This window comes from Panulirus ornatus, chromosome 56 (genome assembly GCF_036320965.1).
Source record: "Panulirus ornatus isolate Po-2019 chromosome 56, ASM3632096v1, whole genome shotgun sequence".
Classification (NCBI taxonomy): Eukaryota; Metazoa; Arthropoda; class Malacostraca; order Decapoda; family Palinuridae; genus Panulirus; species Panulirus ornatus.
Genome location: NC_092279.1, coordinates 11,192,934 through 11,213,910, shown reverse-complemented (window position 1 = coordinate 11,213,910; position 20,977 = coordinate 11,192,934). Strand labels below are relative to the sequence as shown.

The following is a 20,977-nucleotide window of genomic DNA, read 5'->3' as shown; positions in this document are numbered from 1 at the left end:
TATATCAACATTTACATTATGACTAGCCACTCAGGCGAGGCCTTCTGACCCCCACTCACCAACACATACGTTCCTCTGAGACGACCTTAGCTCCCACCGTGGCCAGCAGAACAGTACACTAGATATGAAAAACTTTTCGGAGCAGTACACAGTCAGTACACTGACCGGCCAAACATACAGACCAGCAGACATGTTTACATAGACGTCATCTATGGTGAGCTGGAATGCAAACACATAACCAATACAAGAATACACACAAATAATTCCATCGACTTAGAACAGAGACAGATACCACTAGTGAAATTGGGAAGAGACAACACAGAATACCACTACCACCACCACTACTCCCACCACCACTACCCCCACAGCCACCACCACCACTACCCCCATCCTCACCACCACCACCACAGTCACACTTGCTAACACGTGCCTTCAGCAAGGTGCTCTGATCTATCCACCATCATAACCAGTCACATGCCAGCCCCTGGACAGCAAATCCCAGGCCAGCACTACAATAAGCAGGCGGGATGGGCCACAGTCCACACCCACATGGACCCAATTAAACACCACTTTAAGAATGACACCTTCCAACACCACCTTAACTGGCTATAAATCCATTACGGTCAATACGTGAAGGACGATGAAGAGAGAGAGAGAGAAAAAAAAAAACAGTGAAAATACATACATGCAGCTAACAGAACCATATACAAGGCTAAGCAATAGTACAATATTTGCTGCAGTTTTATTTCTATATTTCCATTTTACAACCCATAAGACACACACACACATCAACACCACAGCTCTCCACAAACACAGCATCGATCATGATACCTTCGATGGGTCCGGCAGCCAGCGGCCGCATGCGTCGAGGGTAACGGAGGAAGCAACCATAGAAGACATCCAGATCTTCTCCTGATCTTCGGCAACTGATGAGAGTGCGAGATGGTATCATACATACATACAAGTATTACACCAGTACCAGTGCCACACACTGAGAGCTAACAGGGAAAAACGATCATGGAGGTGTACGTCTGTATGAGGCCATCTCAGAGGTTATACAACAATGGTCCGCCTGAACCCTGAACAAGCCCACTGTTCGTACATGCACCAAGTGTCTCGTCTCTCGCACCACTAGAATGTAGCAGCAAGGGCGAAAGAAAGAAAGAGAAGCTCACAGTCGTGGGCCCCTGGCACCAGATGGTTTGGGTCCCTTAACAAACGAACCTCTTCACCAACACCCGAAACTCTCTCCCTCGACCACTGACCGGAACCTGGAACAGGATGAGCAATAGATCCTCTTATGGACCTCTGTGGAGTAGTGGTTAGCGATGCTGACAGTCACGCATTCACGGGCCGCCTAGGGTCGAGTACATATAGGTTCGAATCCTGGTCGTGGCAACTGGTCCGCTGTTAACCCGGCTGTTCCCCATTCCCGAAAGGCTGGTCGATAACATGAATACCTGCCTTAGGGTGGGGTATATATATATATATATATATATATATATATATATATATATATATATATATATTATATTTCGGTCATGAGATGGCATTGATTTGAGCATTCAGTTGAGCGTGCCGTCATAGATAACCTAAAAAAAAACTCACCATGTTCCACGGGAGAGCAAGACTCACAATGTTTCACACGGGAAAGGAAGACTCTCACAATGTATCAGACGGGTGAGCAAGACTCTCACAATGCTCACATGGGAGAGTAAGACTCTCACAATGCTCACATGGGAGAGTAAGACTCTCACAATGCTCACATGGGAGAGTAAGACTCACACAATGTTCACATGGTAGAGTAAGACTCGTGACAATTCAGATCAGTGGATGTATACAATGGTCTATATCTGGCTGGCCCAAGGATCTTAAACTTACACTATGATTAACGATGGTTAACGTCCAGCTCTCCCTACACCAGCGCCTGCTTCCGCTCTCTGAAACGAACTAGTTTATCCTCTCTCATTTCCTGTGTGAAGAGAGAGAGAGAGAGAGAGAGAGAGAGAGAGAGAGAGAGAGAGAGAGAGAGAGAGAGAGAGAGAGAGAGAGATTAACCTCTGTATCACGTCATAGTAATATACATACGCCTTCTACTTGCCTCCTCCGTCTATCTATCTATTGATCACAAAAGCTACAGACCGACCCGTCTACCACACGTTACATATGGTGTCAAAAAACGACACGTTTTCTCAACTTTCCCGCCACACCATCACTCACACACATGTTCAACTCGAGGACGCCGGATCGAACTCCCGGATATTTATCTTTCACAAAGATCCTGCTGCTCCTGGAGGTGTGGAGACCTCCTACATTTTTTGTGTCTCATCTGCCTGAGGACGCGTCCCCTGCTGGTCCAGTCCTCCCGAAGGTTCCTGAAGGTGGTGTGAGAGAGAGGCAGACATCGACAAGACCTGCAGAGCCCTGATGCAAGGGCTTCCTCCTCTTCTCCCTCCCACAACTGGGCCCTGATGCAGATCCCCCCCACCCCACACACCTGACACACTATAGGTTCAGGACAAAAGTAAACAAAGAACAGTGTATGAATGTATGTATGAGTTTACTGGTTGTATGTTGCAGTGAAGTGTAGTAGTGGTGTGTGGTAGTGGTGTGAAGTGGTAACATGTAGTGTGTGTGTGTGTGTATGTGTGTGTCCCGGTGGAGTGTAATATGATACGTGGTGATGTAAGTCAATGGTGTGTATTGTAGCATGCTTCGCTGTGTGGTAATGTATGGTGGTGGTGGCGGTGGGAGCTGATGATGGGGATGGTGTTGGGGAGTGTGGTGGTGGTAGGGTTGTGTGGTGGCAGTGTGTAATTATCTATTTGTACTCGGGGGTGGGTGGTGGGGGGGGGGAGTTCTACACCCGTGAACATTCTTCATCATCACACAACATCATCAACATCTGTACGTTGTCCACATTCACAACTCTGTCATTCATCTTCGACCCGTGGGCTGTAAAAGTATTTCTTTACATCATCTTTATCAGGTCACTTGCGTTATTTCTAGTGATGTCGTCAGGCTGTTCTAACACTGGGTCTTTCAAAACAGTGTTGGCTGTTGATGTCATGTATTAGTTTAAAAACTTAAAAAAAAATATGATCAGGTCACCCCTTACTCTTCTCTCTGCCATTGTGGAAAAATTTGTGACCTGCAACTCAGGCTACTTATTTCTGGTACCATCTCTATTCCTCTCCTCTGTTCCTGTTCTATAGATAATTTGTGTTTTTCTCTTTTTGTTCAGTAACCAAACTTGAGAAGCATATTCTAGTTTTAGTCTCATGTATGATGAACAGATTGCTGAATATTTCCTTATTCATATACCTGAATGCTGATTATCTATATACCTGAATGTTGTTCTACTACTTTCCAAATGTCAGTTTGTCGCTTTTACTTATTTTCCTGACGTAGGACTCTGGAGAGAGGTTAGGGACGATGTTGACGCCCCGCGTCTTTCTTATATTCCTGCAGCTTACACCCCGCTGAATGATGTTCATATCGAAGTCTCCTTCCGCTGTGTCCCATCCTTATTATTCATCAGGCCAACTCTAGAGTCTGTCTAGGTTCCCCTGTAAGTTAATGCAGTCCTCCTCCATTTCTGTTTATCTTTGATGGTAGTTTGTGATGGTAGTGGATAATGGTAGTGTGTGGTAGTGATGATAGCGGTGGTGGTGGTGGCAGTGATGGTGTTGGTGGAAGTGGGTGGTGATGATGCGGGTATGGTGAAAATATGCCGATGTGGATGCGATGATGATAATGTGACAATGTGTTGTGTGGTTGTGGTGCATGGTTGTAGTGTATGGTATCGGTGTATGGTAGTGGTGTATGGTTGTGATGTGTCATGTTTCTACAGTGATACTGTGTAATGATTGTATGGCAGAAGGGTAGTTAGAAGTGATGGTGATGTGTGTGTGTGTGTGTGTGTGGTATAAGTGTGATGTGGTGTGTGGTATAAGTGTGGTGGGGTGTGTGGTATAAGTGTGGTGGGATGTGTGGTATAAGTGTGGTGGGATGTGCGGTCTAAGTGTGGTGGGGTGTGCGGTCTAAGTGTGGTGGGATGTGCGGTCTAAGTGTGGTGGGATGTGCGGTCTAAGTGTGGTGGGATGTGTGGTATAAGTGTGGTGGGATGTGCGGTCTAAGTGTGGTGGGGTGTGTGTGTGTATGTGTGCGTGTGTGTGAGGCTGGGGAACCTTGTGGACGGATTAGCAGGACTGTGACGCAATCGGTGGTGACTATGGGTGCTCCATGCCTTGATCCTCTGCCTCCTTATTCTACCTTCTTGCTGCTTGCTGTCTGTTCCCCAGCTCCTGCTGCTGCTGACCGTCTGTTCCTCAATCCTTCCTGTTACTAATAATCTGTTTCTCCTTCCCTTATGATGTCTGTTGCTGCTTATCACCCTGTTTGCTTCTGTTACTTTCGTACCGTGTCGTGCCTGCTGCCCGCTGCCCTCTCACTCGTGCTACTCCTGGTGGCGGAGGAAGGACTGCCCTACCAGCTGGTGGTGGATGGGCTGCCCTCCAAGCTGGTGGAGGAGGGACTGCTCTTCCAGCTGGTGGGGGAGGGACTGCCTTTCCAGCTGGTGGAGGAGGGACTGCCCTCCCAGCTGGAGGAGGAGGGGCTGCCCTTCCAGCTGGTGGAGGAGGGACTGCCTTCCCAGCTGGAGGTCGTGATTCCTGTTGCTGGTGTTGGAGGTGTGGCGGCTCCCGACGTCCGGAGGTGTGACCAGTGAGGGGGCGTGGTGAGAGCAGGGTCGGCACTCCCTCGGTGAGTCAACGTCTCCTATAGTCAGTTTCCCCCGCGACTGCCGAGCTGCCCGGAGCCAAGCCGCCCCGCGCTCCCCACTTGACGCCGCCACAGCTGCCGCTCTTCCTGCCATCCCCGCTGCTGCCGCCGCCGCCGCTGGGCCTGCCACCGCCGCTGCGTCATCCCAGTCCGCGCGTCGCATCCTAGAGGACCCATCGTGGTCGTGAAGGATGTATGTTTAAAGGCGCTAACACTTGCCGCCGGGGATGTTTACGGGAGTTATAAAATGAGGAGAGTTGAAGTTCCCTGAGTTCCGCACCAGCGGCTCACGAGCGGCGGCGCCAGGCAGACGTCGCCGGCCGCCCGGCCCACCACCTCATCACCTCCGCCACCGTGGCCGCCAGAAACCTCGTTCTTTACACGTGGATTTAGAAACCTCTTGGATTTTCGGTGTGTAGGGGAGAGAGAGAGAGAGAGTTGTGTGTTCCGGAAAGAGGACGTTCACAAGTTTGTCCCTGGACGTCTGAGGAGCGACAGAGCGACACGCGTGGCACCCCGGGAAGGGACATGGGAGCTTCCTCTCCACGTGCACTACGCTGACCAGGTAAACTGTTTACTGCCTTTAGTTTACTCTCTGTATACCTTACGTTATGACTCATTTGTTGGAGTCCCGGAGCCAGAAGGGGCTCACAGATTTAAGGGTCCAAACTGCATGAGGCTCACCGCGAGAGATTGTCGTCGGAAGGCAAGATATTCCCCCATGTGTAACTCAGACGATATCAGACCACTGGACAGTATAACACGTCACACTTTACAAGATGTTGTTGAGTTCGAGAAAATGATACGATGAGTTTTTGCTGACAAGTGTCTCACGACTGTGGTTCGGGCAAAATGCTTACGTCTAAGGAAATCAGACTTGATTCTTTACCTTCAAACGTAATAAACTGTCAGTGATGTTAAGTCTGGCAAAGGGATGGAATCATATTTTTCTACAATGCTCGGGAAGATGTTACAGCGAATACAGTACCTTAATGTATCCCACAGTATCCTTTGGCATCACAGAGAGAACTTAGTAATGGGTAATAACGAGATAATTATCAGTTCCATGACCACCAGCCCGAAGTGCCGACAGGGTCGCTGATGGCGGAGCTGCCGTCCCCAGGTCCCCGTCATGAGCTGGCCTACAAGCACCTAAAGACCGCTCTCGCTCCCACAGGATGTTCTCTATACTAGACATAGGCTCTAGCTGAGAACGACTGTCTGAGGTTCAAACCATTGCTAGACAGCTTTTTGTCCTATAGTGGTCTTTCGATTGCTAGCACATCTTCTGGACTTCACTCTAGGCAAGGGTAGTTGTCCGATAGTCAACGTGTTCTCTGGTCGTTATTGATGACCCTCTAGCCAAGTGCGACTGTCAGAATGTTCTCTGATCTTTACTAGACGACCTTCCCGCCAAGAGTGGTCATGCCAACAGTCACATTGTTCTCTGGTCTTCACTGGACGAATTTCGGATCGTCTGGTTGTCCGACAAGTCGGAATGTCGTCGGGGAGTTACTGAACGACCCTCTAGCCAGGAGTGGTCGAGTGATGGTTAGATCGTTCGTGGGCGGCAGTGGATGATCGCGTACCTGAGTGGTCGATGGATCTGGTTCTTGAGCCGATTAATCCCGGCTGTAGAGGATCCAGCATTGCTACTACTTGACAAAGTTTATCTAAAAGAAATCCGGTTTGGACAGGAGGATGTCTGAGCGTTCGCGGACGAAATTCGATCAAGCGGGTCGTTTTTTGGCTCGACGGGGGAAACCTTGACTTTAGCGGGGTCTTTCTATGTCAGCAACAGGAAAGAAAGAAAAATCTAAGCGGTTCCTAAGGTGTAAAATGGTAGTTCCTAGACGCTGAAGGAACGAAGATTACACCTGACTCCTTCCAGCGTCGCTGGACTCAAATTGGTTGATCTTTGGGCTGGAGTCGGTAAGGTGTGTCCCGTGATCTGGACGTCACTCACAACGCAGAACAGAGTCCGATCAGGCAGGAACCAGCTAAGTGGTATGACTACAGCTGGCAGGAAACCCAAGGCAAATTCTCTGTATGAAAACATTTTGAAAGTGGCTCAAGTGAATCTTACGTTCGTCATTAGAGCTTAAGATATGTCTTAAAAATCTCTATGATCCTGCCTTACCTTACAGTTACAAGACATTGCTTACGTTTCTCAGTCCGTCTCTTTATTTGTATCTTGGAAAAAAGAACTTCGACTGGTTCTACCCAAAACTTGTGAACCTGGCCAGGCAACCTAATCATGCCTAACTAAGCCTGGTACCAGCGCAGGTAGACCACAGTAGCCACCCGGGAGAGGTACAGATGGATCACCTACATGGCCACCCGGGCCCTCTACGCCCTCTGGATAAAGTGATTACGCCGGCCGGAGCTGCGGGGGACCAGATGACCAGACCGGGCTTGTTCCGACCGGCATGGAACAGTCAGACCAACTCTCAACCAGACCTATTCAGACCGGCCTGCAAGGGCCAGACCAGCCCTAGACCAAGAACGTTCAGACCAACCAGACCAACTTTATAAGCAGGCCTGTTCAGACTGGTCTGGGGCAGCCAGCTCAGCTCTAGATCAGACCTGTTCAGACCGACCTTCAACGGCCAGACCAACTCTTCCTTACGTCCCTCCATATGCACCGACCACTTTCAGACCTCTCTATACTTCCAGACCTCTCCATACTTTTCTAGATACACCAACCACGCCTGGACTCCCGGCACGTGTCAACGAAAACCAAACACGTTTGGATTCCAGTAAGTATGAGCACAAATCAACTACGTCCAGACCTCCCACAGATGTTAATATAAACCAATCACGTCCAGACTTTCCCACAGACGTTAACATAAACCAATCATGTCCAGACCTTCCCGCAGACATCAACATAAACCAACTACGTCCAGACTCCCATACATCTCAAGATAAACCAACCACGGCCTATGGGTAGGGAGGAGGACGATCTGTCAAATTTCCGCTGGGGTCACGGGATCGGCGGAACCCTCTCTCTCTGGGGTACCGTGAGATCTGAATGATTCTCTCCCTCTCTCTCTAGGGATCACGAGATCGGAATGATTCTCTCCCTCTCTCTGGGGGACTACGATATAGGAATGACACACTCTCTTTCTCTCTGGGGGACTACAAGATCAGGATGACCCTCTCCCCTCTCTCTCTGGGGATCATGAAATTGGAATTATCTCCTCTCTCACTACCTCTGGGGAAACCACAAGGTCGGAACCAACCCATCTGTCCGGGGATCACAAGATCAGAATGACTCCCTCCCCATCTCTCCGGGGGAACACAGGGTCGGAATGACCCCCCCGCTCCCCGGATAATGCTGGACACACGTGGATCAAAGGTGTGGACAAAGGGGGACGGTCTTTGATGGTCTGGTCGTGTGTGTCGGCAGCTGGTCGGCCTGCGACCAGTCGGACCCCAGACCTAAGCATCAGTCGGACGGGTCCCCCAGCACCAGATGCATGGGTCCCCCAGATCCCGGCATCAGATGGAAGGGATCCCCAGACCCAGTACCATTCAGGCGGGTTCCACGGACTCCAGCACTAGATGGACGGGTCCCCCAGACCCCAGCATCAGACGGACGGGTCCCCCACACCCCAGCATCAGACGGACGGGTCCCCCAGACCTCAGCATCAGACGGACGGGTCCCCCACACCCCAGCATCAGACGGACGGGTCCCCCAGACCCCAACATCAGACGGACGTGTCCCCTAGACCACAGCATCAGACGGACGGGTCCCCCAGACCCCAACATCAGACGGACGGGTCCCCCAGACCACAGCATAAGACGGACGGGTCCCCTAGACCCCAACATCAGACGGACGGGTCCCTCAGACACGGCACTAGACGGACGGATGCATCAAACCCCAGCACCAAACAGACGGTTTCCCCAGACCACAGCACCAGACGGACGGGTCCCTCAGACAGGGCACCAGACGGACGGGTCCCCAAGACCCCAACACCAGCGGACAGGTCCTCCATATAACCATAGTTATGTATAATTACTCCAGTCAGACGTCCCACTGCAGCGTCCCGTATGTGGGTCTGACTGACTGGTTACTTGGGACGACTGTATCATTCTAACGAGTCCTATTAGTCACGTAAATGTCTCTGGTTCTCCTAATGGATCATACAAATCGTCGAAGACTTTGTGAGACCACAGAGGTGGTCCATGTTCCACTTGGGATTAACTGGGTACCTTGAGACCTTCTTGGGATTCTAATTGGGATTAATGTAGCGACTTGGGATACGTCTACAATCTCTACTGGTCTGAAGACGGGCCGAAAACCGGTGTCGTGTTTGCTATCATAAGATGTACTAGAGCTGTGGGTAAACAAGGCTTTCACGATTGTTCAGCGTCGTCCTGGGATTATAAGACAAGGCAGAAACTCCTCTGGAAGTTTGGTGTTTATAGAAGACGCAACATCTACATCAAGTCTGGGGGGGGGGGGGGTTTCGTTATATACAGATAACAGATATATAAATGAACATATAGACAGAATATATTTCAGGGATTGTTTACAAAACGTGTTGAAGAATCTGTAAATAACAGGTATCTAAACCATCAGAATAAAATACTGGAAGAAAAAATGGAGAACGAAGATAATGCGGATTCTATACACAAGGAACCCATACAGCTCGCAACACATTCAAGGTTTCGACACCGTTTAATTTGATATGGAACAGAAAACGTGTAATGGGAGACTGTTGCCCAAAATGATACGGATTTTCCAGAAATGTTGCAAGTGATCTTGGTCGTCTTCAATGGAACGATGATTACATAATGATACGGGGAATCTGTGTCAAGCCAGAGGTCACTATTATCTGTGCTGGACATGAAAGGAAGGAGTCCTTAGGACGATAAGGATATGGATGAAGGATTGTCAGCAGGATGTCAGTGTTCTAGCTGGGCTTCCTCTTCTCCACATCTTAACATCATGACGTGTTTGGTAGTTTGATACTCAACCAATGGCGGGAAAGTAACATACACAACTCTGTACACGAATCGTTCTTCGTAACTCTTGATCATCTTATGGTTAGTGCTACGCGCTAGTACTGCCTTATTACAGGCAATCGTCGTAAGGATTCGTAATGAGGTACACTCGCTCTCTCTGCCTCATCTTATTTTCATATTCTAACATACCTAGTTGCATTTCTCGCTCTTTCGGGGTAGCGTCATGAAGAAACGAACAATGCCCCCGCACACACACACACACACACACACACACACATATCTATCTATCTATCTATCTATCTATCTATCTATCTATCTATCTATCTATCTATCTATCTATCTATCTATCTATCTATCTATATATATATATATATATATATATATATATATATATATATATATATATATATATATATATATATATATTATTTTTGATTATACTTTGACGCTGTCTCCCGCGTTAGCGAGGTAGCGCAAGGAAGCAGACGAAAGAATGGCCCAACCCACCCACATACACATGTATATACATACACGTCCACACGCAAATATACATACCTATACAACATATAGGTACAAAGTCAGGCATCCATATTTTCGCTATCAATGACTCAATGACTTGCTCAGACACATCACTCTTACGTTGGTATGTCTGTTGGTCTCGACCCACGTAATCCCCAGGATTGATGACGACAACTTGCCGACGTCATCAGTTAGACAACCGACAGATAACGATTTCTGAATCTTCACTCATACAAACACCCACGACAAACTGCACTCTATCTCTCGATTTATCTTTATATATATATATATATATATATATATATATATATATATATATATATATATATATATATATATATATATTCTGTCAGTCATTATATCTACTAATCTTCTATATCTTTAGTGACGTCCAGTAGTCTCATCTATCTATTCATATATCTATTTCATACATTTCTGAACCTACACGTATCAGCAGACACTCAGATTCAGGAGAAGAATCTGTCGATCAGGTCCTTATCATATGCAAATTAGTCTGCAATCACACCGGAAGGACGATAATGATTGAATTATAAACGATCAATTACCAGAATTATCGGGACTATAACACTAGTAACGTTATCTGAACTTACATCATTTTCTAAATGTTTAGATTTATGTTTAATGTTTGGTTTTATGTTTAATGTTTAGGTTTATGTTTAATGTTTGGTTTTATGTTTTATGTTTAATTTAATGTTTAAACGGACATACAAGAATGATCGTTAGGCCAGAGCTCCAGAGCTGACAGGGGAAGGTATGTTTACTTAACGTGATCCAATATTTTGCTAGAGTTTTTGTCTCTGATTCAAAATGGTGTCGACATTCAGAATTAAGCTTTATGTTAAGTGTATGAAAGGCGGTGTTTGTCATTCAGACCACAAATCATAATTATCATAAGTAATAATTACATAATAAGTACTGAGCCTCTAGCAGAGAATGATGAAGATGTGTTGAAGTGTCAGTTCAAAGTCCAGGTTCTGTATGTACTGTATGCTGGCCATGTTTTAGAGGCCACACTCTCAAATACAGATCATACAACATCTCATTAATAAGTTGACACATTCTGGTCTCAGTGAGTATGTTCCTCTCGTATCTTTCTTGTTTTATCTGCATCTAAGGAAATAGATCAATAACAGAACTGGCAATACATCTGTAACAGAAGATAAATATGACTAATACCAGAATACATCGTGCATAGTTAGTATATATGTTCCAAATGATTAGAAGAAATGAGAATAAATCTTGAATAAACTCTAATAAGAATAAGTATAGACCAAGGGAAAAATTTTTTGTGAAAAGGCATTATTTAGTGTCCATGGGCTTCTTCAGAGGAAAACTGACTTTTCGAATGGAGAGAGAGAGAGAGAGAGAGAGAGAGAGAGAGAGAGAGAGAGAGAGAGAGAGAGAGAGAGAGAGAGAGAGAGAGAGAGAGAGAGAGAGAGAGAGAGAGAGAGAGAGAGAGAGAGAGAGAGAGAGAGAGAGAGAGAGAGAGAGATTAATTGATTAATTTACAGTTTTATTCAAATTTATGTAAGACTATTAAGAAAGCTTTTTTTTTGCTTAATTCCTTCTCATCGTTCCGTCCAACATCTCCCTCAACTTATGCAGACAGACTCATTAAATGTAACTGAAAGAAATGTAAAAAGAGACAGAGAATGTAAGTGATAGAACATCTCCCACAGTGTGAGTATAGAAGCTGGAGACTATAATAAGATGAACAGAGGATTAGTAGAGGCGATCAGCTCATAAAACCAGATTGTTTCTATGATGGACTCGGTGTGGAACTGTAATCACTTCTACGAGAGACCTGGTCTGGAATCGTAATTAGTTCTACTGGAGACTTGGTTTGGCATAACTACAGGTACTAAGAGACATCTATAATGTCTTTCCTCATCACAATACACTTGTATCGTAAGTTATTTCTTCGTTTTATAAATCTAAGTGTCTCAAACTGAATATATACAGATATGTCTTCTGTCTATCCCAAGGGACATGGGAAAAATAATACTACCCACGTACGTCCTGCGTGTTGTGAGACGGGTGGCAGCAGACGGGGACTTGAAATCTTTCCCTCCTGTATTACAATCCCAAAGGAGCAGAGGAAACAGCCATATGAGGATGTTTCATCTTCTAAGGGTCAGTCACCTGTTTCTGGGCGCTACCGCGCTCACGCAGGAAATAGCAAACATGTATACAAGACGGAGTACAGGAGCGTCACACGAGGTTTTCTCGTCCATGAAATTTCGTCTAAATTCCATAATTAACTTCTGGAAATGTACGACATGTGGCGTGAGGTGCGGTAGCATCCCTGGAAGATAACAAAACTGCGAGTTGTGTCAATCTTCGTGATGGCTGGAACTGCGTTATGACTGGAAAGATTGATCAGTCACTATACGTGATCTTGGTTACTTAGGTCAGGTCAGGTCAAGTACTGTTACCACGTCATCATCATCATTATTATATTCAATGCCCATACACGAATGTATTGGAAACCACAAACCAACGAAGAGTATATCAAGCAGTGTAGAGATCAGATGTGAAGCTGAGCACAGGTGTTGACCTTATGTCTAGTATGGCCAAATCCCCTTGTTAGGGACCTTCTATGGGTCATTATGTCTCCTTAATTAGGTCATTAGGTCACTATTCGGGGTTGAAAAATGATACACATAATAATCTACATCATCCGGTGTAGAGATATCTAGTTCATCCATGTTATCCTCAAATATTGAACGTCATTCGCAGAAGTTACTTTTTCTCTGAAAGACTACGTTTCATGCTGTATGACATAGTATAAAGGTATTCCCATAGTAAATATCTTTACCACTTTATATCCAGAATATTTATCAGGCTAATATTTACATAAGGAATAAAAAGCACACGACACACAAACCCATATATAAACATTTTTAACAATAGAAAGTCTTTTAAATAACATAGCATTAAAAAATTTCCATTTCGCTTGATTTACATATAGAAATAAAAGATCCTCTCGACCTATACTGAAATTTTCTATTGTGCAAAATATTTTGATATTCTGAAGTATACAAAATATTCAACTTCCACAGATATCTATGTTTTTAATATATATATATATATATATATATATATATATATATATATATATATATATATATGTGTATATATATATATATATATATATATATATATATATATATATATATATATATATATATATATATATATATATATATATATATGTATATATATATATATATATATATATATATATATATATATATATATATATATATATATATATATATATATATATCTATGGCCTTCCTCATCACATCAGAGTAAACCTTTCTTCGAATGCCTCTATTTTCATAAGGTTAGGTTAGGTTAGGTTAGGTTAGGTTAGGTTAGGTTAGGTTAGGTTAGGTTAGGTTAGGTTAGGTTAATACACAAGGATTTAAACCAACACTAAAACATTCCCCGGAGGATTACTGCATGATGGAAAATCCTGAGGTCAAGTAGAGGATAATTTCTGAGATGGTGCGGGGAAAACCCTACAAGATATGATGAAAGCTTCATACGAACATTTGTAAAATATTCTCAACACCTCGGGTAAAAATGTTGGACCAATAAAGAAAAAATAAAGGAAAATATAAAGCAACAGTAACCAAATTACTGAGATGTTTTGAATTCACTGAAGATATTTTGAGGGACGTAAAGTAATGAACTGGCTCGCACATGATTGTGGATTGTCTGTTGAAGCTTAAAGTCTCTCTCTCTCTCTCTCTCTCTCTCTCTCTCTCTCTCTCTCTCTCTCTCTCTCTCTCTCTCTCTCTCTCTCTCTCTCTCTCTCTCTCTCTCTCTCTCTCTCTCTCTCTAACGAAGACGTCACCAGTAAGTGCACAACCGGAAATCCTGCTCCGGCGGCCACCAGCTCACTGCTGAGCCCCGCCATATCAACAGCATTAGCGCGACCAACTCGATTTCCACCAAAGTTATGCCCATTTCCACACCTTACCATGTAATGGCAACCCCTTATCGCTTTCTATTAGTATTTCTGAATGACCCATATATCATTCACTTCCTGCTGTCATTATGTTGTTGTGGGATCTTTTAAGAAATGTACGTTTATAGGGGTTGGGTTCTGTTGCCATATTCTGTTCAATGATATTTCCCGCTCCTCTGTCACATGAGGTGTTGGCCAGGGCCAAGTGGCTGGCCAGGACCAAGTGGCTGGCCAAGGGCCAAGACATATGTACCTAAGATGGAGGTCAGCGGCTCCTTACGGCAACCTACCTAGATGTATTCCTGGGAAACCTGGTAACCTGCTTTAAAAGGTATTTAGTTACCAGTTGCTGATTCTTTACATGTTATCGGTCTATCTATCTAATCACGTAGCTATCTGTTTATCACTTATCTGTTACCACTTCTCTCGAACTATCGGTCTAACAACTAATGCAATTATTTAGCTTCCTGTTTGTTTACTTGATTACCCAATGCCAATAAATCTACAAAGTTCGTGCACTTATTTATGTATGTATGAATGTAGGAATGTATATATGTATGTTTACATCATGTAATCGAAGGTTCTAAGACCATTGATTTCAGACCTTAAGTCCCATAGTTTCGAGAACTGTGTGACAATCTTCCGTACAGTAATATCCTTGACGATATTCGGCCACTACACCCAAGATTTACCTTGCCCTAAGCTATACAGGCAGTATGAACATGAGCTATGTATCGATCACATAGATGTTCCATGTGTGACCAGCAGCATCACACTGCAGACTGGGTCATGCTTCATAGATGTGGTGTACCGTAAACCTCCTTCTGAACCTCGTTACATCGTACAAATCTTATTTAAGGAATATTTGAGTTTACAATGATGACAGAGGATCCCCCGGGTCTCTGTGCTCATTAGGGGCCACTTGTCTCCCTCCTAAAGCGATGTACTGTACCCACTGTAACCTCTGTACCGGCCTCCACCTACCCCAGACTTTGTGCCATCGCATATGTTAATACTGAAATGCTTTCTCTATGTAAACTGAGATGAATAAAGCTTTCAGAATTAAACAATAAAAACATCACTTCGAATTTGCACCATTGCGTAATGTTACCCTGACCACAACCACGACTACCACCACAACCACAACTACTATCACAAAAACCACTAAAACCAAATCATTCATCTCTATAACCACGATCATCACTATAACCACGATCATCACTATAACCTCGATCATCACTATAACCTCGATCATCACTATAACCTCGATCATCACTATAACCTCGATCATCACTATAACCTCGATCATCACTATAACCTCGATCATCACTATAACCTCGATCATCACTATAACCTCGATCATCACTATAACCTCGATCACACTATAACCTCGATCATCACTATAACCTCGATCATCACTATAACCTCGATCATCACTATAACCTCGATCATCACTATAACCTCGATCATCATAATCGACGACAATCATTGACTTTTGAGTTATGTCATTATATTAGTTATCTCATATAACAGTCATCCATTTCATTTGGTGTCACCGGTGCTTCACACTAGTGTCACCTATCATCTGTCATACTTGGTGTCATCCATCCCCTATTTGGTGTCAGCCATCACAATGCATAATTAAGATAACCTAAAATTCAAAATATTTCACACGTCCTTCTGTTTGACCCCAGTTCCTGCCATCCAAGAAGAATGTTTCTTTCTTTTCATCCACATTTTTTTCCCTCCGAGACGTGGCCTCGTCATCCATCGTTGTGGCCATCATAGTGAAGATCATAAAGGAGCTACACAGTTTTACAACCTATTCCTCCCGTCATATCTTGTGTGCCAGTGTTTCAGTAGCTTCCGGCCGACGTTTGCTGACGATCCTCTCCTTGTGCTTAAGGATGCCTCCAGGAGCGTGTGGCTCCCTGGTAACGAGGGGATCCTGAAGGTGTCTTGACTCGTCGTGCATTGTTTCGTGTCTTTATGGATGACTTTTGTGTGTATGGTCCAGCCTGACCCCTCTCCCTTCTTGCCTCTCATTGGCCTTCAACACCATACTCTCCCATCACATCACGACCTCTCATTCCTCCCCTCCTCCCATGCTCACATCTCCCTCCAAGTTTATTCCAGTTCACGCACTCTACACCTGATTAACTTCCTCCCTCCGTGTCCTCTCCTGCCACGTACCCCTCCACTGCATGAGTTGCCTCCCTCCATAACTCCTCCCTCCCTGTAAATCTTCCCCACATCCCTCCATGTTCCCTCCACCATATCCCCCAACATTGTGCCTCCACCACATCCCTCCTGCTCCACCCCAACATCACAAATGTCACCACCTCACTTTTTCCCCTGGCAGGACGCGCTCCTTGCTTCCTCGGAGTTCTTTATCCTTGCTCCAATTTCCTTCTGGCTTCCGAAATCTTGCCGCTTAACTTCCTTCCATTGAACTCGTGCCAAGCTTGTTGTTGTGGCTCAGGGCTTCGTGGTTCCTTGCTGTGCTCCACTGGGGGTTCCTTGATAATGTTTGCCATGTCATCCAGTGTGAGGCTCCTCAGACTTACGGTGAGGCCTCGTAACGAGTCTAAAACCTCTCAGCTCGACTGGTCATCCTCAGGACGGCAGTTTCCTGTCTGAGTCTGGAGCGGCTGCTCCTCTAGACCTGCTGTGGTGTGGACAGCCATCTGAGGATCTCTGTAGCTTGTATGGGGGCAGTGAAAATTTATTTTTCTTCTTGTAGATTTTTTGTTTCATTTCTCTTTCTGTGTCTCGTCCTCTGTTCTATTTCCCTCTATGTATCACTGGTCTGTTCTAATCAACCCTCTGTGCTCCCTGGTATGCTGTGGTCCTCTCTTTATGCTCCTTGGCCTATCTTGATTTTCTGGTCTGCTCTAGTCTCTTTCTGTGTCCCCCTGATCTACTCTGGTCGCCCTTCTATGTCTCCTGGTCTGTTGTGTTCCCCTCTTTGTGTACCACTGTTTGTTCTCGTCCTTTCTGTGTCCTTTGGTTTGTTCTGGTCCTTTCTTTATCCCCGGTCTGTTCTGGTACACTGAATCTTCGCTGTCTTGGATCTCTTGTTTCCAGCAGAGTTTCTAGTAACTAACTTTTCCAGCCTGTATCTAGACAACCTCTTCATCGCCTGCATTATGTTTACGGTATGTCTTCTTTGTTTGAGATTTGCAATGGTCTATGCTCTTATAGCTTTTGATCTGGATCATCTTATCCATCTTTACACTGTTTATCGTCTGGAAATTTCAGGGTCTGTATCACTTGTTCTTTTGAGCCTTCAGTAATCTGGTATCTCTCTTTCGTTTGTTGTAGTGAGCCAACTAATTTTTCATAGCTTGACTTCAACGTTGATGCGTTCCTCGGACATAAACCTCACCTTCCCGACGCTATTAAAACACACCCTCAACTTCTGCTGCCATACAGCAACTCAGAGAGTTACCTTTGCCATACACAGACACTTGAATGATACCTAGAAAGCTGCTCAAGCCCTTCCTGATGCATGTTCGTTTCCGCAAGTTCTGAAGCCTCATATATAGCATTAAGCACCTCTAGCGCGCTCATATAAACCTTCAGTAATATCAGTGCGTTCGTCACAGCGTTTCTTTACCCCACACAGGTATTTCACTCACTTCATTATCTTTGATAAACTTCTGCTTTGGATGCCACGTATGTGACTCTTCTGTCAGTCACAAATCTCAAGAAACTCAGTATAGTCTCATACCATTAACTAACGTAAATAAGGAGGTATCTGTAAGCTCAATACGTATTCTTAATTCTAATACAACAGAAGTAAAGATGAACCGCGTTCCTTTAGCTTTAACAAAACTACAAATTAGAGAACGTTTCTGTAGCTCACACTGAAGATAATACGGAGCGCGCTAAGTTCCTTTAGCTTTCACCGACTTGATACGGCACGCTCGCCCTTGCTTTATCCCCAGACACCTTAGACAGCTCCAGAAAGTTTATTTAGCTTTTCTCGTGATATCAGAAAATCCATATACATTCTTTTTTAAATTCCTAATAACGTTAAACTAACTTAATTATGATCTCTATGTTCTAGCATTAGGTTCACTATAAATACAATCATTAATTTCCCAGTACATTTGCAGACAAGTGTATCTTTCTGTTTACTTCTTAAATCCTCAACGTGACTTCAGTATTTCTTCCTACCCTCTAACGTCATTTCGGCAGCCATTACATTCTTTTAGCAGTTAGTACACGTTCCTACAACTGTTCCTGCCATAAGCTAACGCCTGGTCATTCTTTTACGTTCCTTTGGCGGTTCATATAAGTTCCTCTTGGCTGTTGGTGCCACTCGCCAGCTCCTGGTCGCTCTTTTAGCCGCCCAGTCCGTCGTGTCGTCGTCAGCCGTTCTTAGACTCAGATAATCTTGTTGTCAGTCGCTCTACGCTTTTTGTCGCCACCATCATCCATGTGAGCCCGCTATCCCTTGCTTTACTCGGCTTCACTAAGGACATCCCAAGCGGTCTTCTCACATATTATACGCTGGCTTATATTTTTTGCTCACTCTTTATATGAAGACTCCATCTTGTGATGTAAAGGATATATATATATATATATATATATATATATATATATATATATATATATATATATATATATATGTTTTTTTATACATATTCCCCATTTTCCGCGTTAGCGAGGTAGCGTTAAGAACAGTGGACTGAGCCTTAGAGAGAAAATCCTTACTTTTCCAAAAGAGGGAACATAGAAGGGGGCCAAGTAAGTATATATATATATATATATATATATATATATATATATATATATATATATATATATATATATATTTTTTTTTTTTCATACTATTCGCCATTTCCCGCATTAGCGAGGTAGCGTTGAGAACAGAGGACTGGGCCTTTGAGGGAATATCCGCACCTGGCCCCCTTCTCTGTTCCCTCTTTTGGAAAAAAAAAAAAAAAAGCGAGAGGGGAGGATTTCCAGCCACCCGCTCCCTCTCCTTTTAGTCGCCTTCTACGACATGCAGGGAATACGTGGTAAGTATTCTTTCTCCCCTATCCCCAGGGATAATATATATATATATATATATATATATATATATATATATATATATATATATATACACACACACAATATTCTAATTTTTTACACTATTGAAAACTTTAAAATTCAATTTTCATATGGCAGTTTAACGCTTTTTTTTAAGGACTTTAATATAAGTGGTACATGCGATGATATTTGTACATGTTTACTCCAGTATTTTCTTCTTGGACATATAATGATGTACCAAAACATAAACATATTTCATATGAATTTCATCTCTGAAGACGTGAAACGATATATTTCAGCATATCAAAATTTTAATATCCTGTTGTGTGGTGTATTACGATAATTTCAAATACGTCTCAGTTATCGTTACTGTTTTTATCTAAAGATTTCTATAACAATTTAGATAATTTTCTAGCCTTCCTGAGTAAAGGAAAACGTTTCTAAATTCTATTGAACATAATAACAAAATATATTGCGTCTTATGTCATTATGAAGCTGAATCTAAGAATAATTTGGATTGGTTCTTATGACATGACGATGGCGGGTTCAGTGACCCTGGTAGATGATAGATCTAAAGACCAACCAACTAACCAACCAACCAACCAACCATGGTCTCGATACTTCACCAGGGTTGATGTATAAAGTTGTCTTCCTTCTTCTCAGAGGGACTGTGGGTCGCTGTTAACCTGAACGTCCAACTGTTTCGATTTCTATCAGACTGATTTTCGAAGATATTATCATCTGATTATTGTAAGGACACGAGAACGTTCTCTCATGTCTGATTATGGCTTCAAATTTTTCTAAAACGTTATAAAAGGATTGCTTTTACGGTTCCAGTACTGTACGGTTACTTGTAGCCAATGTTCACTACGTACAGCATAACAGACTTCTAAAAGATACACAAGTTTACATCAGAGTTTCTTTTAAGCTCCCATCCTCTGGATCTTTGAAACAAAGTTTCCATGATCGTATTGAGATAAATCATGACTCATGTATCACAACATAAGAAGTATTAGTTTTCTGTTACTGTGCAGACCTGAAGCGAACATTTTGTCTTTGTTTACTTTCCGTAGTTGAAGATTCTCCATCTGTTAATTGCTCGATTTTCCCAGATGTTCTCATGTGGCGTCATCATGTCTGTTTGCATCACAGAGTGACTGTACTCCTGGGTTGTGTCTGTTGTAACGCTATGAGAGGCTGTCGGTCCTTCATTTCTTATCATAATCCATTACAAATCTTAACCCAACTGCTCGATATCAACCTACACTGTACGTGCAGGTTCCCCCAGAAGCCTCCGCAGCCACGACGGCTCCCCTGGTGCTACTGCTACCCTGTTTACCGTTGTTCCTGTGTCATCTGGTCCCGGTGTTATCACTGATCGCCTCCTACTAGTACTCTCTGTTGTTCGTTATCTTCCATCATTACCGTCTTACTTGTACCCTTATCATCATCATCTCCCCCGTCCCCCACCATCATCATCATCTCCCCCGTCCCCCACCATCGTCATCATCTCCCTCGTCCCCCACCATCATCATCATCTCCCCCGTCCCCCACCATCATCATCATCTCCCCCGTCCCCCACCATCATCATCATCTCCCCCGTCCCCCACCATCGTCATCATCTCCCCCGTCCCCCACCATCATCATCGCCTCCCCTGTCCC

The 20,977-nt window shown here is 44.1% G+C and overlaps 1 protein-coding gene across 2 annotated transcripts in view; it reads left to right on the top strand.

Annotated features, from left to right (window-relative positions):
• Positions 1–3,862: 3,862 nt before the first annotated feature.
• LOC139765878 (lachesin-like) overlaps positions 3,863–20,977 on the top strand; it is a 192,479-nt gene continuing 175,364 nt past the window's right edge. Inside the window, exon 1 of one of the 2 annotated variants that reach the window (XM_071693753.1) lies at positions 3,863–5,347. The gene's annotated coding sequence lies outside the window, so the exon portion shown is untranslated. The remainder of the gene's footprint in view (positions 5,348–20,977) is intronic. The other variant, XM_071693752.1, reaches the window with a different exon arrangement.